The sequence below is a fragment of the Oncorhynchus clarkii genome, chromosome 4, assembly GCF_045791955.1.
Source record: "Oncorhynchus clarkii lewisi isolate Uvic-CL-2024 chromosome 4, UVic_Ocla_1.0, whole genome shotgun sequence".
Taxonomy (NCBI): Eukaryota; Metazoa; Chordata; class Actinopteri; order Salmoniformes; family Salmonidae; genus Oncorhynchus; species Oncorhynchus clarkii.
In genome coordinates this window covers 29,745,485-29,763,155 of record NC_092150.1, presented here as the reverse complement: position 1 = coordinate 29,763,155, position 17,671 = coordinate 29,745,485, and the positions used below count along the sequence as shown (strand labels likewise).

The following is a 17,671-nucleotide window of genomic DNA, read 5'->3' as shown; positions in this document are numbered from 1 at the left end:
AGAAAATATGCGCATATTCCCGCCAGTCAATCGTAGTGGGAGGACCACATATAATCTCGTGATTCCAGTGAGTCATATATGGTGGGAGGACCACTTCGTGATTCCAAATTTACTTCGATATGATAGTTATTATATCAATACCTGCGCATAAAGGCGTTTCCACCGCCATTTCAAGCATCATTAATTTTACAGATACAAAAATATCGCACAATATTGAACGAAGAAAGTAGGCCTATCTGTCGGCATTTATAAAATTGTACCGAAACTTCCCGTTTCCATCACAGCTGTCGTGATTTAAAAAAAATGTATGCAGTTGCCTATGACTTTACTCGCATGGAAATTGTGAATGGGCACGTGGTTATATACGAGTTTGTTCGTGTCAAATGTATTGCTCGGTAAAAAACTGCGCATGCGCGTCAAGAGATCGAGGTAGACCCTGCTGTTTATTTGAAATCCAGTTCAACCATAGAGATATATAGAGGACTTATTGTTGTACGTGTGCTATTAGAGCGTCTGTGACAGAATGGGAGACGCCATTGAGGCAATCTCCAATTTGAATTAGTACATTTTCTTATTTACGATTGACTGATCCCACCTGATGACCCAGTTGGACATGACTTCAACAGGGTCAACAGGAGGGTCGTCCCTAGTTACCACAGTCACAAAGTCATAAACCCTGCATATTTCTAAAATGTTTCTTCTTATAATAAGATGTTAAACCTAACCTTAACCACACTGCTATCCGTATGCCCAATCCTAACCCCACAATGAAGACCAAAAATCAAATGTTTGTTTAATTAATTTCAACCATATAGCCATTCATACTTTGTGGCTGTGGTAACTAGTGGAACCCCCACCAGGAGGGATCGGCCACCCAGTTGACTACATTAAAATGGTGGAAGTCCTCAATGGCTCTGCCCATGCTAATACCGCCTTTTGGCCACTAGAGGCCTCTATCATTCTCTATGAGTTCAACTCAACGCGGCCAGCTAAAGCAAAACAAGAAGCAGGGAAATCCAGATGAACGGTGAACAGACAAGGTAAGAATGACCTTTTAACCGACAAAATCCACTTAATTTGGAAACGCTCCTGTCATAGGTTTATGTGTAGACACAGTTATATTGAAGAGGAGTAAACCGAGGCATTTTTTTCTTAGCTATGCAAGCTTGTTTCAAAAGGCCTGGTGACCCACATTCGTAATCTAGGCTAGAAATACCGGGGAGTGTGCAGTAGATCGCCGCATAGGTTTTTGATGTTTAAATATGCTCCTGGTTTTCGTATGTTTACTATTTTCATTAGTAATGTGGATGTATCTGTCGCATAATGTGTTATAACTACGTTGCTATATTTAGCCTGGTAGCTCGCATTGACCCCTGTTTTGGAGTGATGAAACACGCAGTTGGTTTCGAGTGCGCGTTTGCAATGACAGCACAGTTGCGTCTCTTTCACTGTAATTTCTAATGATGTTCCTTTTGGGGCTGAAACTATAATGTCAGTGGGTTGAACGCTACGGTTGTGCAGTGAACAGTAGCTGTGAATGTGAGTTAGATTTTTACACTGCAATCGGAAGCTTTCGCATGGATGTGGGCTGAAACAAATCCAATTAACCCTCGACATTTTCACCCAGGATCTGAGGACGCAACCTGCAAACGTAGCTGGGTGATCCAGTGAGAAATGCAGATAGGCTACACATCAATATTATGCAGAGGAAATCCGTGTAACGGGAATACACAATTTGCATGTCATGAGCTAGCCCAAGACGTACTCTTAAGGAGCCTACCCAGTGGGCAAACCCTGGTTGAAAGACGTCATACGTCTTATTCTGGTCGCAAACTGGTTGAAAAATGACGTTTTTAACGTATTTTTCAGACCGCCATACCACCAGTTGGATATATTTGTGATCTCTATTTGACCAGCTGGTCATAATTCTTAGCACTATTTTATGTGCTATATTATGTAGCCTACTGGTCATAGTTAAGACCTCACCATAACCTGGTAATGACTACCTAACTACAGCTTATTACTACACTCTTAGATAAAAGGGTTCCAAAATGGTTCTTCAGCTGTCTCTATAGAATAACCCTTTTTAGTTCTAGGAAGCCTTTTTGGTTCCACATAGAACCCTTTTGGTTTCCATGTAGTACCCTCTGTGGAAAGGGTCCTACATAGAACCCAAAAGGGTTCTACCTGAAACCAAAAGGGTTCTACAGTACCTGAAACAAAAAGGGTTCTACAGTACCTGAAACCAAAAGGGTTCTACCAGGAGCCAAACAGGATTCTTCAAAGGGTTCTCCTATGGGGAAAGCCAAATAACCCTTTTAGGTTCTAGACAGCACCTCTTTTTTTCTAAGAGTTTACTGTAAAATGTATTGCAGAGGACAAAGTTGGATATTAAAAACATTGTTCATTACATTTCTATTTGTTTCCATAGTCACCGATTGAAGTTAATCTGCAACATATTTTTACATTTAAAATGTATCAAGCAATGGCAAAAACAAATCTACATCACAATTTCACACATCTGTGTACAGTAATTGTTTCATAATTCATCAACAGAAATGACATGCATAGAAATACTGTGAGTATATAAAGGCCCATTGTTTTATATAGATTAATGATTAATACGAGTGGTGTGATGGGGTAGATCCTCATCAAGGACCCCTGAGCACAGATGGTGATCTGGAGCGTAGTGGCCTTCTTGAAGAGTCGTGTGATGGCTCAGATCTGCAGTGAAGCGAATCAGCGCATTACAACTTTATACATTTGAGATTTTATAAGCAAACTAGAAAAGGACATTCTTGAAGAAACTTTGTGGACTCAGCTGGCTAGAAGTATTTGTATGGTACTAGTTAAAGTATTTTGTGGCAGTTATAGCTTCGAGATGTCTTTAGAAAAATGCAACTTGCTTATATACATACTTTACTTCCCTCACCAACACAGCTCAGGGGCATATTTCGGGACTTTCCAGAGGGCCCACAACACATCAATCTCCTGAGTTTTCTGGCTTTTCATGACACTTACTGTGAGCATTAAAAAAAACAACAGTGTTGGCATGCAGGACACGACATGACAGTAATGCACAGTAAAATATATTTTAACAGTCAGAATCTACTAAAAGTGGTAGCAAAGGCATGTTTTCTCCTCGGGCCCTACATATTGAAGTCGGACATAAATGATTTGGTCATGAATCTGAAACATTTTGAAAAAAGAGGACATAAAAATGAGACAGTAGTTGGATAATGAAAATGTTTAACTCCTCTCTAAATGGTCACGTTTTGCTTTATCTTAATACATGTACTATTCTAAACACTTTTTCTAAACACACCGCTGCCTAATCCTGAGGACATTGTCCCGGACAGAGGTGCCCCAATTCAGGATAGCTTGGCAGTCTTAAAAAAAGAAAGTTCAATGTAAGTATGTGTAAAGACAATAAAATATTATATTGTTCAAAAGTGATGTCTGTCATATCATTAAATGCAACAAATAGTGTTAGAAATGGGTGTAATTGGCAAATCTCGTCCTCTTCTCTGCAACTGCACACGTGTTTGAGTGAGCGACAGAGAGAAATTGGAGAAACTGTACATGACTCACCAACAATTGTACCTTTGCCACTGAGCAAATTTCAGGTCTGCTGAGTGCAAACTTGAATGAACTTCCAGCGTGCTTTTGCTGTGAACACTGAGGCTGTACCCATTTTAAGTTACAGTTTTAACAATGGCCAGATAGGCTACAGTGGCTATTTGATCACAATGTAGGCCTAACAGAGTGGTCTATCATAAAAAACAATAAAGAAAATGCATCCCATAACATTTTAACATTCAGCCTACAGTAGCAGCCAATGTGTGGTGTTCTAAATTATGAGACTTTTGGAAAAAAAAACATGCAGGGCTAGACATTAACCTGTTTATCCACTTGTCCTTCAGACAAGGAGGTAACTGAAAATGTTGTTGTTTGATGCAAGAAAACAATTTACAAAATAAAATGCAGTATTATTCCCATACCATTATTACAAAGAATCAGACAAATTATGCTACCCTCTGCCTATTGGCTACTTAGTTTATTCAAGCCTGTCTCAAAATACAACACTGCCCCTTTAAGACAAAAAAAGCTCTTTACCTGACCTGCCTTTCAAAGATGTCTAGAAATGCACACATTTTGAGATCTTGTAGGAAGCAATCACTCCCCCATTGCTGACTAAAAATTATGAACAAAATGTGGACACATGGCTACATGCAGCTCATGCTTTGATCTCAAAACAAGATAATCTACTCAGATCACAGCTGTCAACACAGTTCAGATAAAAGTTAACACCACAGATCCATATGGCAATTGTCTATTTGCATATAGGTCTATTGCAGCTCTGATTGGTTATGCTGCATTGGTCTGTGTATAGTACAGGCTGAGTCATGCCCAATAGAATCCTGCTCCGATGCGTTCTGCCTACAACAACATCTCATAAATAGTTTGTTTTGTTTTAGCATGTTGCATTGAAAGTTGCTAATATTGCTTTGATTCGATTACAATAGCCACAGTAACAGAAAACATTGATGGTGTTAATTAACAGGGAAAACTCTAGGAATTTGAGTGAAGTTCAATCTCGTGCTTCTCTCTGTTGGCTGATATTTCTTCTGCGCTCCCAACAGTCTCCGGGCAACAGTTTAGAGAGAACATTGCTCACCAAGGAAGGTGTCTGTTAAATCAGGACACAAGGGTTTTGCACCTGGGGGGGGGGAAAGGCGAGTTAAAATTGGATTTGATTTGCTTTACAATGTTATATTATTAGAAGCGGTGCTATTTCGATTGGATCTACTTACACTACACTCTTAGAAAAAAAGGGTTCCAAAATGGTTCTTCAGCAATCAGGCAGACAGACGGACAGACGGAGAGGCATAGACAACCAAGCATAGGCTATTTACGTTTCTTAGTCTGCAGGCTGGATAACTTCTGTACTCATTCCCTTTATTCCCTCCTCCATCCTTCCATCCAAGCTAGAAGATTCCTGCAAAAACAGAGAATAAAGAATTGACAAAGGCAGTTGATCGGTGTAACATTAGAATGCGTGTTGATGGGGAGCAGGTAATGTATGTTATTCTCAAATATAAAATATCCAAAAATACAAGGATCTCTAATGAATCAAGAAAATCTTCACATCCATATTGGGGGTAGAAGTTTCAAGAATTATCCCAGTTTACGATCTTACGCAACACAAACAATCAATGTTCTGTGTATTCATGTTCTCTCTCTTTCTCACACACACACACACACACACACACACACACACACACACACACACACACAGCTAACATGACACAATGTTGACATGATGACAATCTTTTTTTTATAAGTTATTGTGATCATAATCATCTCTCCTTCCTCTCACACAGATACACACATAGTTAGCATGACAACGTTGACATGACAATGTTTTTTCTAAACTTATTGTGATCATCACTCACTCACTCACTCACTCACTCACTCACTCACTCACTCACTCACTCACTCACTCACACATAGAGGACACACGCACACCAGTGGCTGTCGGTGCCATTAAAGATGAGGGAGGACAATTTTTACTTTTGATCAGCATGGCCTTATTTCTATTACAGCATATTGGATGACTGTCATTGATATTCCATTCACCCAGTTAAATGTAACAGCGTCAGGTTTAGGCTACTACATGATTCTCTAATTTTCCCTGTACCCGTCATGAGGTTGCTACAACCTAGCCTACGAATGAAAGTTTACAACGTGGGCGCACAGGTCGAGAGAGAAATTTGAGGTGACAGACAGTGGACTTCAATGTACAACACATCAGCTGTATGTGACCAGGCGAAAAAACCTTTCCAAGCCAAACCCTATCGTAACCACTACACACAGCCTACATCGTTGTCACCATATTAGCTAAAGTAACATCATAGTCAACATAGCTAATATAACTAACACATTAGTAAACCCGCTACAATCATGCAGTAAAGTTAGTGTGCAATCAGTAAGTAGTTTAGCACTTACACTGTCGGGCCCCGGTGGCAATAAATTGTGTTGTGTTGGATAGTCATAGCCAGCTAGCTAACACATCACCCCTCTGTTTGAGCAGAGTGTTTGAGTAGGCTAAACTAGCTATCAGCTTTTCTGGGAAAAAAACCTGCTTGCTTCTTAATTTTGGAATGAATTAATTTGTTCAAACCTGTTCAAGTATTGTCTTTCTCTCTGGCTCAAGTACTCACCACATTTTATACATTGCAGTGCTAGCTAGCTGTAGCTTATGCTTTCAGTACTAGCTAGCTGTAGCTTATGCTTTCAGTACTAGATTCATTCTCTGATTCTTTGATTGGGTGGGCAACATGTCAGTTCATGCTGCATGAGTTTTGATAGGTTGGAGGACGTCCTCAGGAACTTGTCATTATTACTGTGTAAGTATATGGAAGGGGGTGAGAATGTATTGAAGTCAATGTACCCAGAGGAGGACGGAAGCTAGCTGTCCTCCGGCTACACTGGCGCTACCATACAGAGTGCTGTTGAGGCTTCTGTAGACCTTCAACAGTGTGTTTTAATCAATTATTTGGTGATGTGAATATATTTTTTTATCTAAAAAGGATAACTTTTAAAATGTTTAACAATTTGTATTTTTATGAAACTCACTGAGGATGGTCCTCCCCTTCCTCCTCTGAGGAGCCTCCACTGACACACACACATTTACTATCATTAAAATAAATCAAAGTGTAGCAAGCTAGCTAACTACAGTAGCTAGCTCAAATCATTCCTTGATGTTCTTCTCCCCAACACACTGCTGCTTTACTTGCAAAAGTGTAACAAGAATGCAGGAGAACAGGGGACTACGACTTAGCAGTCAAATCTTTTTTATACGTTTCTTGTGTAAATTTCGAGAACCTGTTGTGGTTTTCCAGCTGTGTTGTTGTGTAGCTTACCGGGCGCCCTGGCCCAACTGCCATATGGAATGTTGACGGCTGCTCTCAAGCAGGCTGCCTGAGTGCAGAGATCTTTTGCTGCGCGTGAGACACAGATTCCAATTCAAGTTTTAGCTTCGTTATCTTTAAGGTTTTATGGCAGACTACACCTATTGGTGTACTTCCGCCAACTACTGTACGGGTTAGTGAAAAAAAATATTTAATTGCTTTAGCTGGAACTGATATGCCTACCTCCTTATTTAGCTACTGAAATTAAAGTCCAATTACTGCATGCATTATGTTCATTTATTAAAAGCTTTAAGGATAAATATAATTGTCATATTTTCAGGGTGGTGCAATAACTTTGGACTAATTATTGATGGAAATAAATGCGATTAAAAATGTAGTTTTGTAAATCCTGGTGGATTGTAGTAGGCTATTGAAATAAAAGACATAGGCAGGCCTATGTAAAATTTGTTAAATTCTGAAAAAAATGTAGTTAGTCATAATATAACATCAAAACAGCATTTAGTGGAACAGAAGAAAATGTGCAGCACAATAAACAGTGCAATTAGCTAACACAACAAAATATTACTGTTAGAAGCCAACACACAGCAAGAAATCCAGATATCATTAATAAAACAACCATTATTTCATTGTACTGCAGTTTTGTAAGGGTATCCTGTGTTATTGTGAATGTTTATCTTACATGCTGGTAGCCTAGAACAAATGTTATGGAAGTGAATGTGCACTTTTCAGTTGGGTGGACTGCAAGTACAAAAAACACTGCCATAGACTGTAGTAAACCAAAAGCATTTATAGCATCGGAGATTCCCTAAATTGGGGACCATCTCTGATATGACCACAGAGACTGTGACAAATTTGAGCTTTTAATGACCTAGCAAATTAGATGACTTGGAGGTGAAATACACTGAACAAAAATATAAACGCAACAATGTAAAGTGTTGGTCCCATGTTTCATGAGCTGAAATAAAAGATCCCAGAAATGTTTAATATGCACAAAAAGCTTATTTCTCTCAAATTTTGTGCACACATTTCTTTACATCCCTGTTAGTGAGCACTTCTCCTTTGCCAATGTAATCTATCCACCTGACAGGTGTGACATATCAAGAAGCTGATTAAATAGCCTGATCATTACACAGGTGCACATTGTGCTAGGGACAAAAAAAGGCCACTCCTAAAATGTGCAGTTCTGTGACACAATACAATGCCACAGATGTGTCAAGTTTTGATGGCGCATGCAATTGGCATGCTGACTGCAGGGATGTCCATCAGATCTGTTGCCAGAAAATGTAATATGAATTTCTCTACCATAAGCCGCCGCCGTCGTTTTATAGAATTTGGTAGTACATCCAACCAGCCTCATAACCGCAGACCACGCGTAACCACGCCAGCCCAGGACCTCCACATCCGACTTCTTCATCTGTGGGATCGTCTGAGACCAGCCACCTGGGCCAACTGATAAAAATGTGTTTGCACAGAATTTCTGCACAAACGGTCAAAAACTGTCTCAGGGAAGCTCATGTGCGTACTCGTCATCGTCACCAGGGTCATAACCTGACTGCAGTTTGGCGTCGTAACCTCCTTCAGTGGGCAAATGCTTACCTTTGATGGCCACTGGCATGCTAGAGAAGTGTGCTCATCACGGATTAATCTCGGTTTCAACTGTACCGGGCAGATGGCAGACAGTATGTATGGTGTCATGTGGGTGAGTGGTTTGCTGATGTCAACGTTGTGAACAGAGTTCCCCGTGGTGGTGGGGTTATGGTATGGGCAGGTATAAGCTATTGACAACGAACACAATTGCATTTTATCAATGGCAATTTGAATGCACAGAGATATGGTGACGAGATCCTGAGGCCCGTTGTCGTGCCATTCATCTGCCGTCATCCCCTCATGTTTCAGCATGATAATGCACAGCCCCATGGCGGAAGAATCTGTACACAATTCCTGGAAGCTGAAAATGTCCAAGTTCTTCCATGGCCTGTATACTCACCAGACATGTAACCAGACATTGAGCATGTTTTATCCAGCAACTTTGCACAGCCATTGAAGAGGTGTGGGACAACATTTCACAGGCCACAATCAACCGCCTAATCAACACTATGTGAAGGAGAGGTGTCGCCCTGCATGGGGCAAATGGTGGTCACACCAGATACTGAGTGGTTTTCTGATCCACGACCCTACTTTTTTTGTATTGGTGTCTTTAACCAACAGATGCGTGTCTGTATTCCCAGTCATGTGATATACATAGATTAGGGCCTAATGACTATTTCAATTGACTCATTTCCTTATTTGAACTGTACATTTTGGTTCTGTTTAAAATCACCGATCTTAATGCAATTTACAAAAATACAGTATAAGTAAAGTTACTGCATCCAAAAGTGGATTTAAACCTTAATAAGGTGACTTAATATATATATATTTGTTTATCCAAGGTAATTACAGGTAATATTGGTTTATTAGGATGTGGATATTTGTGGTTGAAAGGTATTTTAGGTATATTTATGGATTGAATGGAATCCTATGGGCAAACAGCATAACACAATATGCCTATAAAGTATCTAAATACGTGAGATATGGACTAAAAACTGTTTTGGAATATCAAACAAGTGTGAAAACAGATACACATGTCAAAATGGGGGATATCCAGCCCATTGTGGCTTAAAGTAAATTACATTGGGTTTTATACACCCCATTTTTCATAACAAACCCTACTTAATCAAATAACTGTTTTACAAAAATATCTATACAATAGGTTTAAGAAGTGGTCCTAGTAAGTAAATAAAGTTACCAGCACAGCACACCCATTGACTGTACATTACAATTAGCTTAGTATCTTTACCGAAATTAAGGTTCTCATTACCGAAACGGACCTAAAAAATGATGTGGTAATGATAAATGTGTATTTCGGGCCATGAGGCCCAAGCTCAATCTGCAAATAATAGGAGAGCCGTTATGAGTCAACAAACAATTGACCACTTCACTAAAGCCCATTTATGCCTTAATGTTGGTAAGGTTCTGACTTTTTCCCTATTTGAACTTTTTAGCCGTTTTGGTAATGAGAAGGCCAAGTGAGGTAAAGGGGGTGTTTGAGAATAAGAACCTCTGCCAAAGTCATAAAAAAAAAACATTTTACATGTATTTTTATTTTCTATTTCACCTTTTATTTAACCAGGTAGGCTAGTTGAGAACAGTTGTCATTTACAACTGTGACATGGCCAAGATAAAGCAAAGCAGTGCGACACAAACAACAACACAGAGTTACACATGGAATAAACAAGCGTACAGTCAACACAATAGAAATAAAGTCTATATACAGTGTGTGCAAATGGCGTGAGGAGGTAAGGCAATAAATAGGCCATAGTAGCGGAGTAATTACAATTTAGAAAATTAACACTGGAGTGATAGATGTGCAGATCATGACGTGCAAGTAGAAATACTGGTATGAAAAAGAGCAGAAAGTAAATAAAAACAATATGGGGATGAGGTAGGTAGGTTTGGTGGGCTATTTGCAGATGGGCTATGTACAGCTGCAGCTGCTCAGATAGCTTATGTTTAAAGTTAGTGAGGAAAATATAAGTCTCCAGCTTCAGCGACTTTTCAATTCGTTCCAGTCATTTGCAGCAGAGAACTGGAAGGAAAGGCGGCCAAAGGAGGTGTTGGCTTTGGGGATGACCAGTGAGATATACAGTGCCCTGCGAAAGTATTCGGCCCCCTTGAACTTTGCGACCTTTTGCCACATTTCAGGCTTCAAACATAAAGATATATTGTGAAGAATCAACAACAAGTGGGACACAATCATGAAGTGGAACGACATTTATTGGATATTTCAAACGTTTTTTAACAAATCAAAAACTGAAAAATTGTGTGTGCAAAATTATTCAGCCCCCTTAAGTTAATACTTTGTAGCGCCACCTTTTGCTGCGATTACAGCTGTAAGTCGCTTGGGGTATGTCTCTATCAGTTTTGCACATCGAGAGACTGACATTTTTTCCCATTCCTCCTTGCAAAACAGCTCGAGCTCAGTGAGGTTGGATGGAGAGCATTTGTGAACAGCAGTTTTCAGTTCTTTCCACAGATTCTCGATTGGATTCAGGTCTGGACTTTGACTTGGCCATTCTAACACCTGGATATGTTTATTTTTGAACCATTCCATTGTAGATTTTGCTTTATGTTTTGGATCATTGTCTTGTTGGAAGACAAATCTCCATCCCAGTCTCAGGTCTTTTGCAGACTCCATCAGGTTTTCTTCCAGAATGGTCCTGTATTTGGCTCCATCCATCTTCCCATCAATTTTAACCATCTTCCCTGTCCCTGCTGAAGAAAAGCAGGCCCAAACCATGATGCTGCCACCACCATGTTTGACAGTGGGGATGGTGTGTTCAGCTGTGTTGCTTTTACGCCAAACATAACGTTTTGTATTGTTGCCAAAAAGTTCAATTTTGGTTTCATCTGACCAGAGCACCTTCTTCCACATGTTTGGTGTGTCTCCCAGGTGGCTTGTGGCAAACTTTAAACAACACTTTTTATGGATATCTTTAAGAAATTGCTTTCTTCTTGCCACTCTTCCATAAAGGCCAGATTTGTGCAATATACACGACTGATTGTTGTCCTATGGACAGAGTCTCCTACCTCAGCTGTAGATCTCTGCAGTTCATCCAGAGTGATCATGGGCCTCTTGGCTGCATTAGAGGGACGGCCAGGTCTTGGTAGATACTCCTTCCATTTCAATATTATCGCCTGCACAGTGCTCCTTGGGATGTTTAAAGCTTGGGAAATCTTTTTGTATCCAAATCCGGCTTTAAACTTCTTCACAACAGTATCTTGGACCTTCCTGGTGTGTTCCTTGTTCTTCATGATGCTCTCTGCGCTTTTAATGGACCTCTGAGACTATCACAGTGCAGGTGCATTTATACAGAGACTTGATTACACACAGGTGGATTGTATTTATCATCATTAGTCATTTAGGTCAACATTGGATCATTCAGAGATCCTCACTGAACTTCTGGAGAGAGTTTGCTGCACTGAAAGTAAAGGGGCTGAATAATTTTGCACGCCCAATTCTTCAGTTTTTGATTTGTTAAAAAAGTTTGAAATATCCAATAAATGTCGTTCCACTTCATGATTGTGTCCCACTTGTTGTTGATTCTTCACAAAAAATACAGTTTTATATCTTTATGTTTGAAGCCTGAAATGTGGCAAAAGGTCACAAAGTTCAAGGGGGGCGAATACATTCGCAAGGCACTGTACCTGCTGGAGCGCGTGCTACGGGTGGGTGTTGTTATCGTGACCAGTGAGCTGAGATAAGGCAGAGCTTTACCTAGCATAGACTTATAGATGACCTGGAGCCAGTGGGTCTGGCGACGAATATGTAGCGAGGGCCAGCCGACTAGAGCAAACAGGTCGCAGTGGTGGGTGGTATAAGGGGCTTTGGTAACAAAATGGATGGCACTGTGATAGACTGCATCCAGTTTGCTGAGTAGAGTATTGGAAGCTTTTTTGTAAATGACATCGCCGAAGTCGAGGATCGGTAGGATAGTTAGTTTTACGTTTTACGGTATGTTTGGCGGTGTGAGTGAAAGAGGCTTTGTTGCGAAATATGAAGCCGATTCTAGATTTAATTTTGGATTGGAGATGTTTAATATGAGTCTGGAAGGAGAGTTTACAGTCTAGCAAGACACCTAGGTATTTGTAGTTGTCCACATATTAAGTCAGAACCGTCCAGAGTAGTGATGCTAGTCGGGCGGGCGGGTGCGGGCAACAAACGGTTGAAGAGCATGCATTTGATTTTTCTAGTGTTTAAGAGCAGTTGGAGGCCACGGAATGAGTGTTGTATGGCATTGAAGCTTGTTTGGAGGTTAGTTAACACAGTGTCCAAAGAAGGGCCAGATGTATACAGAATGGTGTATTCTGCGTAGAGGTGGATGAGGGAATCACCAGTAGCACGAGCAACATCGTTGATATGTACAGAGAAAAGAGTCGGCCCGAGAATTGAACCCTGTGGTACCCCCATAGAGACTGCCAGAGGTCCGGACAACAGGCCCTCCGATTTGACACACTGAACTCTCTCTGAGAAGTAGTTGGTGAACCAGCGAATTTAAGCGAATACATTAACTTATGCTCATCTAAAGACTACTCCTCTAGATGATGCATCAAGCAATGTTGAGTAGAACTTTAGTTTTTACAGGAACTTGAAAAAGTGTTACGGTAATGAGACATGTTCACAGACAGTGTTTTTACGTAATAAATACTGAATGATAGTTTAATGTCAACTATTATTTGAAAAAAAATATGATTTATAGACTAACTACAGCAACTTATTTTGTCTTTTATTCAAATAATTTTTTTTATAAAGTAAAATTGTACAGAATGACCCGATAATTTAATCCAGACGCATTTCAGTAATGAGTATTTGGGGTGAAAATGTAAAATATAAAATGTATTTAAAGATGAACTATGCAGAAATCGCACTGCCAATTAATGGTTGCTAAAATTCTAATAGTTTGCCTAATTTATATTTTTATGTGACAAAACAAGCAAGTATAGTGTAGAGAATCATTGTACCATCTAAACTGCTGTGAAACATATTTTCCATAACCCAAAATATTGTATTTTCAGCTGTTTTGAAGCTGGTGTACACAACCGAAAGTAAGACACAAAGCGAAACATAGAAATAGTGCACATAGAACATATCTACTGCTTTTTAGACTTGCTTTCAATGAGAATGACAGATCTATAACACACATTTCTATGTGAATTTGGTGAGGTCACCAAAATGTTACATATTGCACTTTGCCAAAAAAACTAGACATCTTAGTCTGCAGAATGATAGTTGATTTTTGCAAATGCATCATAGGTTTTGTAACTCTATTTGCTACAGACATGTTTAAAACTGGTTTCATGAGAATCACCTGTATATGGCTTTTGACTAGGATACAATGTATCCAAATGGCATAAATCTAATAGCCACTGCTATATTCAACTAGAGCCATCTGACCATGTTCATTGTATTAATTTACAGCCTTAATGTACACATTTTATTTATTTATGCACGGAATGCCTGTCTAATGCAGTTTGGTGCACTGGTTCCTGTGATGCTCAGTAGGATTGTGTTTTTGGCAGCCTTGAAACCATACCAATATGTGTCTTTGTCAGCTGTTGAAGCAGTACCAATCTGTTGTTGCTAAGTTGCCCTCTGAATTCTACCGATCTGCACTGACCAACACAGCGTGTAACCAATGTTGAAACATACATTTGTCCATGGAAATGGAATAACAAATTGTTCAGTGGATCTATGGTTGAACAAGTTGTTCAGGGCAGGCCATGGTAAGTAATTCTCATCCACCCTGAACTGCATCTGTTTTGCCATGCATCTTGTGATATCTATAGTGGTGTCTGCATGCCTTGTCTGTGTCCTCATTGTTATTGTTTGTCTTTAGGAGTATTTGTGGGGAAGTTGTCCTTGAGCACTGCTCACAGCATGCACAGTAGCCTGTTGTCTGAGTTCTAGAAAATGTCCAGTGACTTTTGGTTTGACCGTGACCAAGTTAGTCACTCCCCAAATAGTACACAGTTTATTCCTTAGCCTAAACCTGGTATTTGTTGAACCTGTACAGTGAGGAAATATGTATATGAGGAGATGTGTATTTTGACACCTAAGCCCCTTTTTCATTGGCATTTGAATTAAGGCCAAATTTGAGCTGGCTTGAATGTAATTCTCAAATTAGAGCTGGGTCGGAGGAAACCCTGGCCAGTGCAGCCCAGTTTCACAACTGATGCTAGCCCGATTAAGATTCAGGCCAGTGACGTTGTTCTCAAGTTGGCAAACACAGTTGCTAAGCAACCAGTTGTCAGCTTCTTCAACAGATAAATGTATACTGTTGCGGCAAAGAACTAAAAAGTCGGTTCCCTGGTCCTTTGAGGAGGTCCAGACCCTTCTGTCAATCTGGGCAGACACTTCAGTACAACATTTATACAGTTGAAGTCGGAGGTCTAGATACACCTTAGTCAAATACATTTAAACTCAGTTTTGAACTATTCCTGACATGTAATCCTAGTAAAAATTCCCTGTCTTAGGTCAGTTAGGATCCCCACTTTAAATTAAGAATGTGAAATGTCAGAATAATAGAGTGATTCATTTCAGCTTTTATTTCTCATCACATTCTCAGTGGGTCAGAAGTTTACATACACTCAATTAGTGTTTGGTACCATTGCCTTTAAATTGTTTAACTTGGGTCAAACATTTCGGATAGCCTTCCACACGCTTCCCACAATAAGTTGGGTGAATTTTGGCCCATTTGTTTCATCACACCAGAGGACATTTCTCCAAAAAGTACTATATTTGTCCCCATGTGCAGTTGCAAACCGTAGTCTGACTTTTTTTATGCCGGTTATGGAGCAGTGGCTTCCTCCTTGCTGAGTGGCCTTTCAGGTTATGTCGATGTAGGACTCGTTTTTACTGTGGATATAGATACTCTTTTACCGGTTTCCTCCAGCATCTTCACAAGGTTGATTTGCACTTTTTGCACCAAAGTACGTTCATCTCTAGGAGAGCGGTATGACGGCTGCGTGGTCCCATGGTGTTTATACTTGCATACTATTGTTTGTACAGATGAACGTGGTACCTTCAGGCATTTGGAAATTGCTCCCAAGGGTGAACCAGACCTGTGGAGGTCTACAATTTGTTGTCTGAGGTCTTGGCAGATTGCATTTGATTTTCCCATGATGTTAAGCAAAGAGGCACTGAGTTTGAAGGTAGGCCTTGAAATACATCCACAGGTACACCTCCAATTGACATGAATGATGTCAATTAGCCTATCAGAAGCTTCTAAAGCCATGCCATCACTTTCTGGAATTTGAAAGTTGTTTAAAGGCACAGTCAACTTAGTGTATGTAAACTTCTGACCCACTGGAATTGTGATACAGTGAATTATAATTGAAATAATCTGTCTGTAAACAATTGTTGGAAAAATGACTTGTGTCATGCACAAAGTAGATGTCCTAACCAACTTGCCAAAACTATAGTTTGTTAACAAGAAACTTGTGGAGTGGTTGAAAAACTTCCGACTTCAACTGTAGGTTCTCTGTTCTGCAGGTGCATTGAAAATCTGTCCAGCTTTATATTTTCTGTGTCGTCGTTCAGCCACCACTTGGCGAAACATAAGATATGATTGTTTGTTGTCAAGTAAAACGGGTGACAGTGGGAGTTTACTCACTCGCCTACGGATTGTCAAAAGGCAGCCTGATCTGCGTCCTCTTTTCCTCTGTCTTTTCTTCACGCAAATGGCGGGGATCTGGGCCTTTTCCCTGGAGAACAGTATATCTTTCTCGTCAGACTCGTTAAATGAAAAATCATCTTCCAGTTTGTGTTGAGTAATCCCAATTCTGATGTCCAGAAGTCATTTTCAGTCATAAGAGACAGTAGCTGCAACATTATGTACAGAATAAGTCAAAAAATAAGTTACAAACAACGCAAAAAATCTAACATAATAGCACAATTGGTATTTTATTAGGATCCCCATTAGCTGTTGCAAAAGCAGCAGCTACTCTCCCTGGGGTCCACACAAAACATGAAACATAAAACAGAATGACATAATACAGAACATCATTAGATAAGAACAGCTCAAGGACAGAACTACATACATTTTTAAAAAGGCACACGTAGCCTACATACAAATGCATACACACAAACTATCTAGGTCAAAAAGGGGAGCGGCGTTGTGCCGTGAGGTGTTGCTTTATCTGTTTTTTTGAGCCCAGGCTTGTTGTTTATTTGAGCAATATGAGATGGAAGGAAGTTCCATGCAATAAGGGCTCTATATAATACTGTACGTTTTCTTGAATTTATTCTGGATTTGGGGACTATAAAAAGACCCATGGTGGCATGTCTGGTGGGATAAGTGTGTGTGTCAGAGCTGTGTGTAAGTTGACTATGCAAACAATTTGGGATTTTCAACACATGAATGTTTCTTATAAAAAGAAGAAGTGATGCAGTCAGTCTCTCCTCAACCCAGATTCAGCTGAGGTCTAGCACTTAAGAGGTCTAGCACTTAAGGAATGATTTGTACTTAAATACAATGCTCTTAGTTTTAGAGATGTTCAGGACCAGTTTATTACTGGCCACCCATTCCAAAACAGACTGCAACTCTTTGTTAAGGTTTTCAGTGACTTCATTAGCTGTGGTTGCTGATGCATATATGGTTGAATCATGGGCATGTAAAGCGTCTGCCATCCTCTTCGGCGCCATCTTAACATCTGGTGTATCTCCACTCCAGTGGTGATGGAGAAGGTCAGCCTGGGCCTGTCTTTGTGCAAATAGTATTGAAACTTCTTTCGTCAGATAGTAGCCTAATTGAGACAATATGCTCCCATTTAAAGGTGCTAGACAGGATTTGTTTTAGAATTTTAATTTGAGAAAATGTCCATAATATATTCATAGTTATTGCAATGATAGTGTTTCACAGTATTACTTCCCGCTGTGATATTCGCCTGTTGATTTCTCCTACCGGTGCGGCATCTGTAATCAAAATGGGAAAGCTTTTTTTTGACTTTGTGGCTGTGTTATCTAGTGGGAATTGGATTAAGTGGCCATGAAGAAATCGGTCTATAATTTACTGGCTGCTAAAATTGGACACTGTTCGCTTAATTTCAGTTTATGTGAGAAAACAAGCATTGAATACTGTAGGGAATCATTGTACCATCAAAATTGCTCTGAAATATATTTTCAATCACAAAAAATATAG

The 17,671-nt window shown here is 39.8% G+C and overlaps 1 protein-coding gene across 2 annotated transcripts in view; it reads left to right on the top strand.

The window, feature by feature from the left end:
• Window positions 1–958: 958 nt before the first annotated feature.
• The window catches only part of LOC139406702 (clock circadian regulator a), a 72,573-nt gene continuing 55,860 nt past the window's right edge, over window positions 959–17,671 (top strand). The window contains exon 1 of one of the 2 annotated variants that reach the window (XM_071149626.1): window positions 959–1,040. The gene's annotated coding sequence lies outside the window, so the exon portion shown is untranslated. The remainder of the gene's footprint in view (window positions 1,041–17,671) is intronic. The other variant, XM_071149628.1, reaches the window with a different exon arrangement.